Source organism: Accipiter gentilis, chromosome 33 (assembly GCF_929443795.1).
Source record: "Accipiter gentilis chromosome 33, bAccGen1.1, whole genome shotgun sequence".
NCBI lineage: Eukaryota > Metazoa > Chordata > Aves > Accipitriformes > Accipitridae > Astur > Astur gentilis.
In genome coordinates, this window is record NC_064912.1 from 7,531,464 (window position 1) to 7,546,150 (window position 14,687).

Below are 14,687 nucleotides of genomic sequence, written 5' to 3' on the forward strand. Positions count from 1 at the left end.
AAGATTAGAAAGTCCACTCTTCCAAAAATATGCCTTTTAAGTGAACGCTTTCTCTGCTGAAGAAATTATTATAGTTTATTATTTGAAAGTCTCTGCCCTTTAACCAACCTATGCTATGGAAATATTTGTAACATTTTGTTAATAATAATTTTACCTAACATCATGAAATATCTTGACCTATTCTGAATGCATAGGTCAGGATGAATTGTGTTCAAGCATCAGCAGCTAACTTACTGGTTAGATATAGGGTTTCCTAGGCAGAAGGAGTTGCAGTTAACTTGCAGTTAAAAGAACTGTATTGAATTGATACCTTTATTCACGTCTATGATAGAACATTAACCCTAACAGGGCTTAATAGATATTTCAGATCTTCAGTTAACAATTTTGCATAAAATAAGTCAAAGCAAATCTGAAACAACAGAGTGAATAAAATGGTTACAGATTTGTTTGGAGGTTTGAGGCAAAACCAAAGCAGTTTTCTCAACTTTGCTTTTATTTTGTATTGCAACCGGCTGTAAGCTTTGTTTCGAATTCATGTTTCAGTAATACTGCATTTATGCATAAGGGAACAGATCTAAACAAACCACCTCTTTTCAAAGATGCCAGTGATGACTTTGGTCTCTTAATTATTAAGCTTAAAAGCTTAATAGTTAATTTTAAAAAAGCTTTAATAGTAAGTTTAAATTTGGAATGATTACTCGTTCCTTATTTTTGTCCACATACAACTAATCTTGACTCTTCTTAAGAGCCTCTGAAAACATTGTTGTGAACCATGGCATTAAAATGCATATTAGGAAATGATCAGTGGAGAGTTATTCATTCACCATTAGGATAAAAGCCAGATATTGGGGGGCGAGGGGGAGAAAAGGCAGGTGGTAAAGACCAAAATACTCCTCCATTCATTTCTCTCCCCCTGGAAAAAAATTTTGTTAAAACTGACTCCTTCAGATATTCTGGCTTATGCAAATCTTTATTTCCTAACTAGGGTAAATGTTTAAAAAGTAACCATGATTTATGCTTATCTGTGTACCAAGTAGCATAGTGGGGGAATTGTTGCTCAGGTATGGAGACATTAATTAGCTGAAATGATGGTGTACTTGTAGAATGTGTGGAAGCATCCTTAATTGTCAAGTTCCTGGATGTTTACAATTAGGAGAAGGTGTTCCTTTTTCTTGTTCAGGTTTACAAGTAGAGACGCTCTCTCCTGTCTCATATAGACGAGAGTTTTCTTTCTGCAAACTGCCTGAAATAAGTGACAATGAAAAATGAAGTATTACTGTAAAAGACAATCGTACAAGCCTAGCTGTTAGCAGTGGAACAGGCAAGGTTTTGTTGGTCTTTTTGGAGTGGGGAAGAGGGAAGTGGTTTCAAACCACTGACAGCCTAGAGAATGAAGATATTCTTAATCATTGCTTTCTTTAACTTCTTGTCTTAAGAAAATCACACTTCATAACTTAAAAGTGCAGTTCAATAAGAACTGCAATAAGCATGCTTCCTGCCAACTCACATGGATTTTGAGTTGAAATAAATAAATGCCATTTTGTCATACATTTTAGTTAACTGTTTTATAAATTCAGAATAGTTTTTTTTCTCTTGAATCTTTGAAATGCTTATGAAGTATCTTTTAGCACTTTGTACTGTGCTAAGTAGTTTGTATTTCATGGATACTAAAATCTATATGCTTGCTTTAAGGGGAAACTTGCTAGGATGGAGTAGACACTGAATTTCATAGCTACCCTGTTCTGACTGCTTTGAAAGTTACTGTCCAAAGAAAATTAAAGTATAGGTAACTCAGTCAATTGTTTTCTCAATCTTTTGAAAGGTATTTGTTATATGCAGCCCTAATTACCTTGTTTTGATTGTGTTTGACGGCTTAATAGTACTCTTTATCTTAACATTCTATTTAGAAAAAGATAAGTAAGTTTTTCACCTTTCGCATTGTAATGGTAGCTCAGTTACATTTCTAAATGAGTAGAAATTCAAACTTTCTTGGAGGCCGGTGTCCTTACTAGCGTATTTATATTCAGCTCATTGGCTTTTACATTGTTCAGGGGTGGGAAGTTAGTTCCAGCCCTATTGGTTACTTCAATAACTGCATCTACTGCTGGTGCTACTGCTTGAGTGATGATCAGTGGAGTAAAACAGAAATACCCTGTTTCTCCTTGGTTGTGGTGCAAAACACCTGTTGTACAGTCATAAAATACTTAATAAATTTGTATAGCATCACGGTGAAGTGATGAGCCAGGAATACTGTTCTTTTTGGCAAGGGAAGTACAAACTTTTAAGTTGCAGGTGCAAGATTATTCCTTGACTACAAAGTATTACCTCATTAGATCCCCTAGAGAATAATTTCTTCTATGTCATTTTTCATTTTAATAAAAAGAGGAGTAGGAGGAGAGCCATTTCATTTGCTGGTAGTAAGAAAGAGTGTTTCTAAAATTATGATGGTTCTGACATGCCTCTGAGACTGGTTTCTCAGCTGGTAACACTTTAAAAATCCCTAATCCCAGGAAGGGGCTTTCTATGATATGTCAAAAAGCTCTTAGGTAAAAGAGAGATGAGAGGCACCGGCCCAGATTAGGGTAGGAAAACCCTTCAGGCATATCTCGGTGTTATTTCAGCAGAAGCAGCATTGTCTTCTTTTATTTGCTTGTCTCAAGGTAGAGATCATGTTATAAGTGGAAAAAAAAAAGGAAGAGGGTAAAATAACTCTCAGTAAGTACCTCTAATAAAGTTTAGTAGCGAGAAAATTAATAGCAGCAAACTGATCTTGTTTCTGTCCGTCCCCCCGTCTCCCCCATGCTTTTGCCTGAGGTTTTGGTTTCTGTTTCTTTTTGCACAAAATACTGTCCCCACTCTGTTTCAAGATCAAAAGGCTGCAGCATAAGCAGGACCATCAGTGACTTGAATGATACAACTCCTCCCTCTACTGTCCTCAGCTGCAATTATTTATATTGTAATGTAGAAACAAGTTTGAAAGGTTGATGGTGGGTTTTTTTTCCCTCAGGGAGCACTCAAAGGAAGAGGGTAAGCTCAGTAAGCAAAGAAAATACCCAGCATAAACATATTAAGATTTCTGATGAAATAAAGGAAAAGAGTATTTGTACAATGTCAGAAAAGGAAGAAAGTCTTTTGGGAAAGGTAACCTGCAGTCATTTGAATGTTTGAATTGTTGTATATGTGTTTTAAAACAGATAGTATTACTCTGTTTATAACTTAAGGTATATTTGTGGGGAGGACTGATGATTTAGATTAGCAATATTGGTAACTGTCTCTAGGGAGATTACAAATGGGTGTTTGGAGGGGAGAAGATACTGGAGTTGTTTTGAATGTGTTCTCTGCTTATCCAAAATTTAAAATATTTTGATTGCTATATAAGACAAAATTTGCATATGAATGCATCCAATTCTGGCATGTTTAGGTGTAGTAAAGTTTGCTTTGTGAGTGGATCTGATTATAACTTTTTGAAGGTGTGTCAGACTGCAGCTGTGCTCCTGCATTTGATAATTTGCTTTAGATAATATGGATTTACAGTCCTTCCAGAAGATAGAAACAGGAGGAATTACTCAGAGGGATGGATAATGATTTCCTTTTCCATTTGTGAAGAATATCTGAAAATTCTCCTTTAGTACCTTTCTACTTTAAGGGAATATTTCTTTATCAGCTGCTACTGTCTGAGACCTAGAATAAGGAGCACAGTGTCTAAGATGGATTGGAGAACTCTGAACCCTTTATGCAGTTTCAGTTAAGGGGAAACCTGCCACTTATATTCAGTTGGTCCTGAATTTCTAAGTCAAAAAACTAACAATTAAATACTGATCAACTGTCTTGAAATTGCTGTAATACTCCCACTGTGTTCATTGGGAAACATGATTTTATTATTTTCTGGGGATTTTCATGAAACATATTGTCACATGGAAAAAAATTACAACATGTGACTTTAGTAGTTCAACGATGTTATACTGCTTAGAGCATTGTTGTGACTGCTGTGTGTCACTGAAGCATTTGAATTCCAGCATGTTTTTCCACGAAAATGAAATTGAACTTTCAGTCTGGTGAATCCCAAATTGTGTTACCCCTGTGATTCCAGTAGTCCCTGATGACGCAGAGGTACTTCAGGGTAAAACGCTGGAAGGAAAGTACTGAGGGGCTGCGGGCAGAGAACTTAGTTAATGTTTGGTGCTAGTAGGAAGGGATGAGGAGCCAGACTTGGGTGAAAAATGAGAAGTTCTGGCAATCAGCAGGATTGGAAAGAAGTGTTTGTACACACACGAGTGTACACACACGAGAGAATGCAGGTGCTACTGAATTCATTGACTAGATGCCAGAAGTCCTTGGGAGAAGGGGAATTTAAGACATACTTAGTCCTTCACTTGACAGCAATTTCTACTAGTACAAAGCTTTCTCCTGTCTACATTGGAACTGAAGAGGAAAGACTGACAAATGTAGGAGGATATCTGAAAGAGGGAAAAGAGGGACAAAGAAGGCTGTATAGGAAAACTATAGTTAGTTCTCAACTTATGGCTGCAGTGAATGACCATCAAGAGTGAAAAATCTGGTCTTACGAGTGTCATCAACATAAGTATCTTTCATATTTAGCAGTATTGTAGCATGTCAGTATCTATTGTTCATTAGTATCTGTCTTGGAAACAGATTTCTCTTTCAAGTTAGGACCCAAGACAATGCTTTGTTCAAGGTATGAAGATTGAGAGTGTTTTAAAACCCTCAACATTTTAGCAATTATCAGGTATAATAGGAAATAAATATTTTAATTAAAAGAATTAAAGACACTAACAATTTCTTTGCTCTTGCTTTTTGTAAAGAAGAGAGAACTATTGTATTGTTGCAAGAAAGCAGAAGCAATTCAGTAAAATCCTTGAATGAAAGGAATGAGTTTAGCAATTTCTTTTTATCACAGAGGCTGAAAACAAGTACTCCATGTAGCGAATAATCATTGGGAATTTCTATGTTTTTTAATGGAAACTTTTTTTTTTTCCCTAGGAAATCCATTACTTGATTAAAAAATCTTTGTTTTCCTGACATTAAGATATACTCTCAGTCCTGCTTATACAGACCTTTTTTCCTGGTAGTTGGTATCAAGGAGACCTGTCCTGATGTGTAAAATCAACAAATAATTTTAATAGGAATAATTGAAATTATTTATAATTTACTTAAAATTTAAATATTCATGTTTATAGTCATTAAGAATAGTTTTATTTGTCAGGATAACAAGCTTCACTTGCTCATGAGTATTCTCTGCTTGAAAGCAGAGATCTTGCCTCTCGGCAATTTTTGATCATCAGTCCTGTTGAAAGTAAAATCTTAAATTTTGTACTTAGAGAAATAATAATTTAAAAAAATGTTTAAAGCTATACTAGTGTGCTGATAGTGATTAATATAAACATACTAATTTTACCTCTTTAAATTTTAGAAGGTAGGTATGTTTTGACACCTCCTTTATGCAAAGTGAGTTAAATCCAATGGAGAGTGCCAAGGTACAAAATTCTATGTTTTGTACCTGCCAGAAATTCCATATAAAGAATAGAAAGAAAATAACCCTACTTTCCTGAAACTTAGCTAAATTTTAATTTTAGCACTGTGTTTGTATAATCATTTAAATGTTTTTAGATTTTTAGATTTGAAACATAGCTTTTCTTTATTATAGATCAGACTTGTGATTGGTGAGCAGATGGATATTTTAAACAATTACTTTAATCAAAAACTAGAAAGTTTAAATAGAAGAGTTGAACAAGCACAATGCAAAAAAACACATGAAGAAATAGCTAGAACGCTCCTAGTAAGTTTCTTTGCATAACTGTGTGAATATTTTGCATGTGTATCACATATGACTATTATGCTCCCTTAGACAAAGACTCCAAAAGTATGCAATCTTTCCATCTTGTGTGACGTAAAGATAAGTTAAAAATAGTTCCATTTTTAGCCTTTGTTCACTGCAATTTTTTTCACTGTCTATTCTTCGTATGATAATAATGTATAGCTTCCTTATTTCAAGTAAACTCTTAAGTGTTTCTTAACCCGTGCTGTGTTTCTTTTCTGTTGCAGAAGAAAGTATCAAAACTTGAGAGACGTATTAATGCTGTGGTAGCATTTCAGGACGAAGCGTTCTCAAAAGTGGCTCTTCATCAGGTATGATGCAGATGCATAAGCTAATATAGGCATTAATGCCTATTTGTAAACTAATAGATGACTGTGGATGTTTACACTGAAACCTGGTGACTTTGACAGCTGTGTTGCTGTTGCTTGCATTAAGAACAGAAAAGAATCTATGCAGAGCTCTGAAATTGGTTGATCTTTTGAGAATGCGTTTTCAGTTTTGGACTACAACATAGTTCTTTTCAGTCATCATGATTAAACAAACTGAAAACAGGGCGTAAACACATGTGTTGACAACTTTTGGTTTGATGCTGTCTTATTGGAGGGCCATTGGAATTTTTCTAGTGAAGGGTCAGAGCTCTTTATTACAAAATTAAAGCTTCTTACAGCATACTTGCCTCTTTGAATTACCTTTCATCAGTCATTTAGTCCACCAGGTGCATAGGGGCCGTGAACTGCAAGTCAAGAGTCGCTTCCTTAAGCAATGAAATTGAAAATTTGATAGAGTAAGTGAAAATGTTAGTAACATAGCTATTAATACAGGAGCATTTTTCATGGGAGGTATTGATACATTAGTACTAAAATGATAAGATTACAACTGGGGGGGAACGGGGACAACAACATTTGATTCTTATGAAGAACAGGAATTTCTCATGTCCTTAGCATGGTTGTATTTTGTTGTGCTGAAATTCTTTTAGTTATTCTTATGGGAGAAGGAGTTCTGTGAACTGTCAGCCTCTTGTTTCATGATGACTATAGATTTCATGAAGAAATCTCAATTACTTTTACAGAAATGTGTTTATTTAAAAGAACTCTTTGGAGTCTAAGTCTTTTTGTTCTTTCACATCTAGAAGTATAAAAGAATTGCATGTGACAAATATGCAATCTTGTCTTTTTGTTAAAGGCTTTCACATATTTTACAAAATTAGTTTCATATCTTCTTGGCCTTTTCCCAAAAACTTTAAACAAAGCATAAACCAGGATAAGGTCAAGTAAGATGCTTACAAGCCTCAAAATTTAAATAAATGTTTGGGGTTTTCAAAAACAAGTTAAGCTTCAAGGGGAAAAAAACGTGTTTTGTATTACTGTGTATTTAATGTGATTTTCTTTTGTTGTTGGGTTTAAGTACACCTTGATTACATTAGCACTTTTTGCAAATATGACCAGGTTTATACTGTAGGTTTTATGACAATGCAGTATTCTTTTAATCCTTTGCCAGACAATGCTTCCAAGTGCAGACTATCAAAATTCAGTACTAAGCCAGCTTGGATCCTCTGCTTTCTGTCCTGATATAAATATACCGACAAGGTCCTCAAATACACTTTTGCTATCGCCTTGCACTGGTGTCACTGCAGCACATGTTTCAGAATATGTAAGGTATGTATCTAGAGTTGAATAGTAAAATGTAGTTAATGTCCTTATATTGCTTTAAAGCATTTATGAGAAAATTTACTCCTTCTTTCAACTTTTTTATTGGCAGTTAAATTCTAATAAAAAAAAATCTCTGTAAAGGTATTTTAGTGGTTGTGGAAGAAAAAACCTTCCAGTTAATTTCTTAATAGAAAATGTAAAAAAAGAACAACACAAATCCTATTTCTATTATTAGGACACTTCTAGAATGAGAGAAATCCAGATTCCAGAGAAATAATTTTATTTATTACAAAATTTTAAGTCAGTATATAGTAAATAACATTAAATGGAATTCTAAACAATGTTTTCCTTAATAAATAATTCCCTAAAGTATTTTAATTTGATGTTCCTGTCAGCGTTTCACCAGTTACAATACTTTTCACGTGTACATATGTTGTGTGCAACCTGCAAAAGCTCACCCCAAGTCCTCAGGTTGAAGCCATGAACATGTGCAGGCAAAAAAAGAAGAAGGATTCAGATGCTCCCTCACAGAGCTGGCAAAGAGTTTGCGTTTATTTCTGTCCTGAGACTGAGGTTTGCAGCCATCCTTTGTCACTGGTTGCATATTTCAGTGTCACTTCTGGATAATACTTCTCATCCACCACTTGCAGGGTCTTCCTCCTGTATGGAGGAAGCAGTGGAAAGGTTGGAGACCAAATGTCCACCATGGTCCACCAGGACCACACGTGGCTGATATTTGCATGGCTGACACCAGGTTTCTTTCTTCAGCCTTTGGGTTTTGTTGTGAAGTCAAATTTACATTGCTGAAAACATGCACAAGATTTCTTAGCTTGCTCTGGAAGGTAGTAATCAGCATTATTTTCCAGTATGTTTACTTCAAGTTGTGGGTTTGTTTTCTTTTATTTTACAGAAAAATGTATTTATTTGTTTTTTGCTTTCTGAATATCCAAATTAATCTTTGCTTATGGCAGAAATCAGCAAAGAAAATTTGTTGGCTTATAATTGAATATGAATAAGATAAAAAACGTTAATTTGACACAGCTCAAGTAGTTTGGTTATATGTTTCTTAATCATAACCCTTAATCAACAACAGGATATCCAGAGGTAAGAAGATAAGGGCTGGCATTTGTATGGTTGCAACTATCACAAAATGTGGCTAGGATTCCCTTGTTTCTTTTTGGGAAATCTTCTACAGTGAGTCTACTGTGTTAAATTCCTGTTCTTTTGATCAAAACAGATGCAGTAGATCTAATGCATCCTGGGTCCTTAAAATTTCCTCTACTTATACAATATCCTGATGGCCGGCATCAGGAAAACCTAGACAAGTGTCCCACAAATACAGTGGAAATTTGCAGTGCAAATGTCAAACAAATGTCCCCTTAGTTGATCTTATCTTTTTCTACAAGTACAATTATGCTTCATGTTTCTAGTCCCTGTAATCTTAGACAGATGTTTTATACCTCAGATCAACTGGATTAGTTTAGCCATTAATACATATATAAAGTCTGTAGGAATTAATTTACCATCCACACTATAAAAATCGCTCTATTAGCATGTATACATTTCGGTATACCTAATGGCATCTATTGATACTTTTGACTATTAAGTGACCCTGGTTCTGAGGTAACAAAATCTACCTCAGTAGATCTCAAAATGTACCTCAATAGTGCCATTTGTTTTGCAGTCTGAGATCATGAAATTGCCGGGGTTTGGGTAATGTGAATAATTGATGGTTTAGAGAGCACGGAAATGTATTATAATTAATGTGTGCCCGTGTTTTCATAAAGCAAACAGAGTAACTTTGTTGTTTTACTAAGATGGAAGCAAATAGGCTTTATTTCTGTAAAAGATACCTAGAATATGAATGTTCCTGATGGGTAGCATATTCTACTGTTAAACAGTAAAATGTAGCAATGCACAAGTTAGTAACTTGAATGGATTTAAATTTTTTTCTCAGTGCCATAATTTATGAAGTGGTTTATTAAAGTTTGTTTACTGTGCCATTATTTTGTTGTTTTAATTATGTGTTAATCAATGAATGCAACTTTGAATGGTTGATGTATTTTTGTAGCTATTTTTAGTGCTTTTTTTTTTTTTTTGGAAAATAATTCATTCTTCTATATCTCCAAACAAGATCTATCTATTTTTTGTTTTATCAGTTCTGATGAAGTCATACTGGTCTCCGTGGAAGACCTAAATTCAGCAACTTCAAATACTTCAGGTACTGAAATATAATGTTGAATCCATGCATGCTAGTGAATTTACTATAGAGTATACAAAGTACATCTAGAATATTGCCAACTACTCATGTCTTTTCCTTTTTAAAATGTCATTAAAATCCAGTTGTGATTCTGAAATGCTTACAGATGTGCCAGATTTTTGTGGGTTTTTTTTTAATTGAAACATGAGCATGCTTCCACTTTATCAAGATGTCTGTCGGTAGACTTGCATTATTTTTAAAATGTTTAAATTAAACCAATTAAAAGTCTAGTATGAGGTACACTAATGAAAACTTTCATACATCCAACCCACTGTTTTATTATTACAACATTCTTTTCAGGGAATAGCATAGGAAGAGGAGAGGATGAATTTAATTTTTTTTTTTTAAATCAAATTATTGTAACTTAATTGGCATTTTAAAATGGTAGAAACACTACATTTTTTTACCAAGCTTGACCCTGTCATACAGATAATGTAGTGACAAAGGGAGTGCTCTGAGCAGCTCTTTCCTCATTCCGATAGCAGTTGCTGCTTAAAGGAAATAAGTATCGTCCTTTAATCAAGAGTAATACGCAGTAGGCTGGCTGTCCTCTCTACCCACATATTTTCTTCATTGCAATTGGACTAATTTACTGGGGAAGAAACTTCTAGAGAAACACTAGCCCACAAAATCTTGAATAGCATCTCAGAATGCACACTTTCTCACACTGCTTCCTTCCAGAGGTGTCTTTGATATTTAGAGCCCCTCTAAGACAGTTCTGGGCAGGTTGAGTTGACTTGCTAGATAGTTGCTTCTTAGAGGCACTACTGAGCATTCTTGGCGAGTCTGTCATTTCCGTAAGACTATTGTCCCGTGTGTTTCGGGAGGGGAGATTGGTAATACTCTGCTGCTCTGACAAGGATTAAAAAGTATTCTTGTCACAGTAGAAATGAAGACTTTTAGATAAAACACATTTACATATTTTAAACTTATGTGAAAATTGTGTTACAGCTATTCCAAATAACCGAATGTCTACACAAGCAGAAATGTCAGCAACAGTTCAGGTAAAAAATAAACTAAGGCTATTTTTCATGTTTTCTTCAAATAAAACCAGTTGTTGTTGATGGTACATAGACTGCTTCAATACCCTGGATTTTGAGTTACTATTATAGGTCTTTCAATTTGGGGCAAACATAAGAACACAGAATGTAGGTATGTGGGCTGTCATACCTCTTGCTTTTATTACTGTTCTATCACCTTCTTAAAGGTGAACTTACAGGGAAAAGACTGATGTGAAAAGTGATGATGAAATGTCATGCGGCTTTTCCTCTTGGAAATGGAGACCTTGTCTCCTGGGTGATTGTATTGCATGGAAAGCTACAGAAACAATTAGGTTGCAGGGCACAAAAAGTTGAGCAAATGAGAGGGGAAGAGATGATAGTGAATATTGAACTGTGTTAGTTTTGTAAGGACTTCTTCAGCTTGCTTTATTCTTCATTTTGGATAGAAGGTGAACGTTTAAAGAAAAAAAATAGGTCTGTCTCTCCCAGCATTGACAGCTTAGTCAAGCTTGCTTTTTGATCCCTTAAACAAAACTAAGCTGAGCTAATGCTTTCCCATTTGAAAGGACACGTTTGTGTTAGTATGTGTTCAGAATGCTTTTTGAGCAGTTTTGTTTCTGAGTAGTCCGTCTCTGAAATTTTTTGATTGCTTGGGGAAAATAATAGATAAGTGCAAAAACCCAAGTCCTGAGGAGCATGTCTTTTATCATGGTAATCTATGCATCCTCAGAGAAATCTAGAGATCACAATGGGACTGAAGTGTTTTTCATAACATCTTTCTTCCCAGTGTATTAATTGAGTGCAGTTACATTAGTGACAGCAGCTCAGTCAATGGGAAAAAGTTAACTGTGGGGTTTTGTTGATGGGAGGGGGGGAGTAGTCAAAACTTTGTTGGTCTAAATTTGTGTAACTGCTACAAAAACCTGGTGTTTAGTGGTTTAAGTTGATCAATTAAGTAACTATTTTCCATAAGAATATCAAAGAAAAAAAATATTTTTGGTGTATCTGGTACTAGGTCTGATTGTACTAGAAAGTGTCCTCCAACAGTTAGATGACGTTCTAAATGGTTTTGTGAACCATCAAGTATTGCTTTTACTTGCTTGAATTTCTGTATATATATACTATGCCTGGCTCTATAACTTTGCATTTTTACAAGAATTTTCTTTTGTTGTAAGAAATCTAAGCTAACAGATAGTGTTCCATTCTGCTAATTCTTAAGTAGTCTTGGAGATACTTGATAAAGAGAAGCCTTCCAGTGAAATTCTGTATTGTTTTATCAGAGTGAAATGAAGGAAAGAAAACTCAAAGTGATCGATCTAACAGAAGAACCCCACGATTGTAGCCAAGGTAGAAGAGAAAAATATTTTAATTTACTTTTCAGCATCTCCCTAAACTTAATGCCTGAGGTGTGACTATGTAACTTAATTTAGGTAACTTTAAGGAGATAATTCTGTGGAATCGTAAAACTGTATTCATTGCTGTATTGGGTTTACTGGCCAAGATTTTGGTAGCGGGGGGCTGCAGGGGTGGTTTCTGTGAGAAGGGATCAGGAGTTGGATCAGATGGATCAGTTGGATCATTTTGGACAGAGCCATTTCTAGCCACCTTCAAAATGGACCTTCCTCTGGCCAAAGCTGAGTCAATCAAGTAACGCTGGTGGCACCTCTGTGATAAACTATTTAAGAAAGGGTAAGAAATGCTGCACATCAGCTGTGAGTGGGAGGAGTGAGAGAAATGTGAGAGAAACAACCCTGCAGACACCAAGGTCAGTGAAGAAGGAGGGGGAGGAGGTGCTCCAGGAGCCAGAGCAGAGATTCCCCTGCAGCCTGTGAAGCTGACCATGGTGAAGCATGGTGAAGCCCACGGAGGTCCACAGTGGAGCAGATATCCACACTGTAGCCTGAGGAGGACCCCACCCTGGAGCTGCTAGATATGCCCTGAAGGAAGCTGCACCCCATGGAGAACCCACACTTGAAGCAGGCTCCTTGGCAGGAGCTGTGGCCCATGGAGAGCAGCCCATGCAGGAGCAGGTTTCCTGGTGAGACCTAAGGCCTGTGGGGGACCCACACTGGAGAAATCTGCTCCTCATGGACTGTATGTGGAGAGGACCCGTGCTGGAGTAGTTTGTGAAGGAATGTATCCTGTGGGAGAGACCCCATGCTGGAGCAGAGGAACAGCGTGAGGAGGAAGGACCAGCAAGGATGAAGTGTTACGGACTGACCACAACCCCAGTCACCATAACCCTGTGCTGCTTGGCAGGGGAGAGGAGGCAGAAGAGTCAGGAGTGAAGTTGAGCCTGGGGAAGAAGGGAGGGTAGGGGGAAGGTGGTTTTACTTTTGTTTTTATTTCTCACTATCCTACTCTATTTTTAGTTGGCAATAAGTTAAATTAATCTTCCTCAAGTGAAGTCTGTTTTGCCCATGATGGTAATTGCTGAGTGATCTCACTGTCCTTATCTTGACCCACAAGCTTTTTCATCTTTTCTCCCCACCTTGCTGATGAAGGGGAGTGAGAGAGCATCTTGCTAGGCACCTGAAAGCCAGCCAAGGTTAACCCACCACAATTTCTCAAAAGAAAAACACTCTTGTAAACCCACCACAAGTTCTCAAAAGAAAAACACTCTTGTCATTAGCAGCTGCTTATGCATATCTCCGTGATAACAGCAAATTGGTTTTGGCAATCAAAAGCAGTATTTAAAGAATTTGTCTTCTCCTAAGGGATGTGTGTTTATTGACTACAAATTCTGTCGATTGCTGTCACAACCCCTACTCCTACAAGGAAAAGTTATCAGTTTATAATTTGTCACTAAAACGAGCTGTTACACTGAACAGTCTTGTTAACTGCTTGGTAATAAAGCTAGTCACACCATGTGCTTGTAAAGAGTAGTGTTGAATACAAACAAAAGGGACTCCTTCATCCAGTGAAGTGGAGACTTGTTCTCAGAATGGCAGGAGCTGTCCAGATATGTCCTACTCATACTAAAAAGAGGCATTGCCGCCTTAGTTCCTCAGAGGCTCATGCTGAGGTAAGAGATGGGATTCTAGAGGTTTGGGAGAATCAGATTACAGAATTTTGCAATGGAAGTATTAAGATTGGTATGAAAGAAACATGAATGGAAATTCGTGCATGCAGAAGTACCAGAAGAAGGAAAGCTCAAAAGATAGCATGGGTTGTTAGCAGAGCTTAGCATTTCATGGACCACTGCCTCTGTGTATGCATTTATGTGTGGAATTTCCTTCAGTGACCAGATAGCAAGAAGACAAAGAACAAACTGAAGCCATAAGATAAGATGGCAGGAAGACAAAGAACAAGGAGAGCCATAGGTAACCTAGAAAAGGAAAAGGGGGAACAGTATCTGACTCTGCAGGGTTTTTTTGAAGACTCACAAAGAGTGAAATAAGGCACAGAAGCAAAAGATGACATTAACTTTCCACTTTTAAAGGGGTATAAAAGACCAGTTCACTGTTACCAGCAAAAGGATCCCAGGAGTTACACTGAGGACGCGATCGCGGCTGTTCCCTCATCCTCTGTTGTTGTGCACAAGTAACACTGACTGAACTATTTGGATTCCTATCTCAGTGGTTGTGTTTACATGAGTGCAAGTGAGCAGAGTCAGCTTTTGTAGGAAGATAAATTATCACCTCTGTCTTCTGTATGGTCCGACACTGAGTTTTCTTACACTGATTACTACGAAAGGACAAAGTTAAATTATACTTTATGAAAAAGAAGATGCTGTTAAAAGGTTACAAAAGCATGTATTAGGTGGACCTTTTGGGATTAATGTAAAACCACAGTCTTTGTCAGGTATGTCAGAAAAGTTCTAAATTTGATTTTTGCTTAATGAATTTCACATAAATAATCACTGTGTCCCTATTTTGATTTGCCTTTGTTTTGTTTGTTTTACCTTTGGAGATGGCGTAATTTAGAAGTTCTGTCTATGA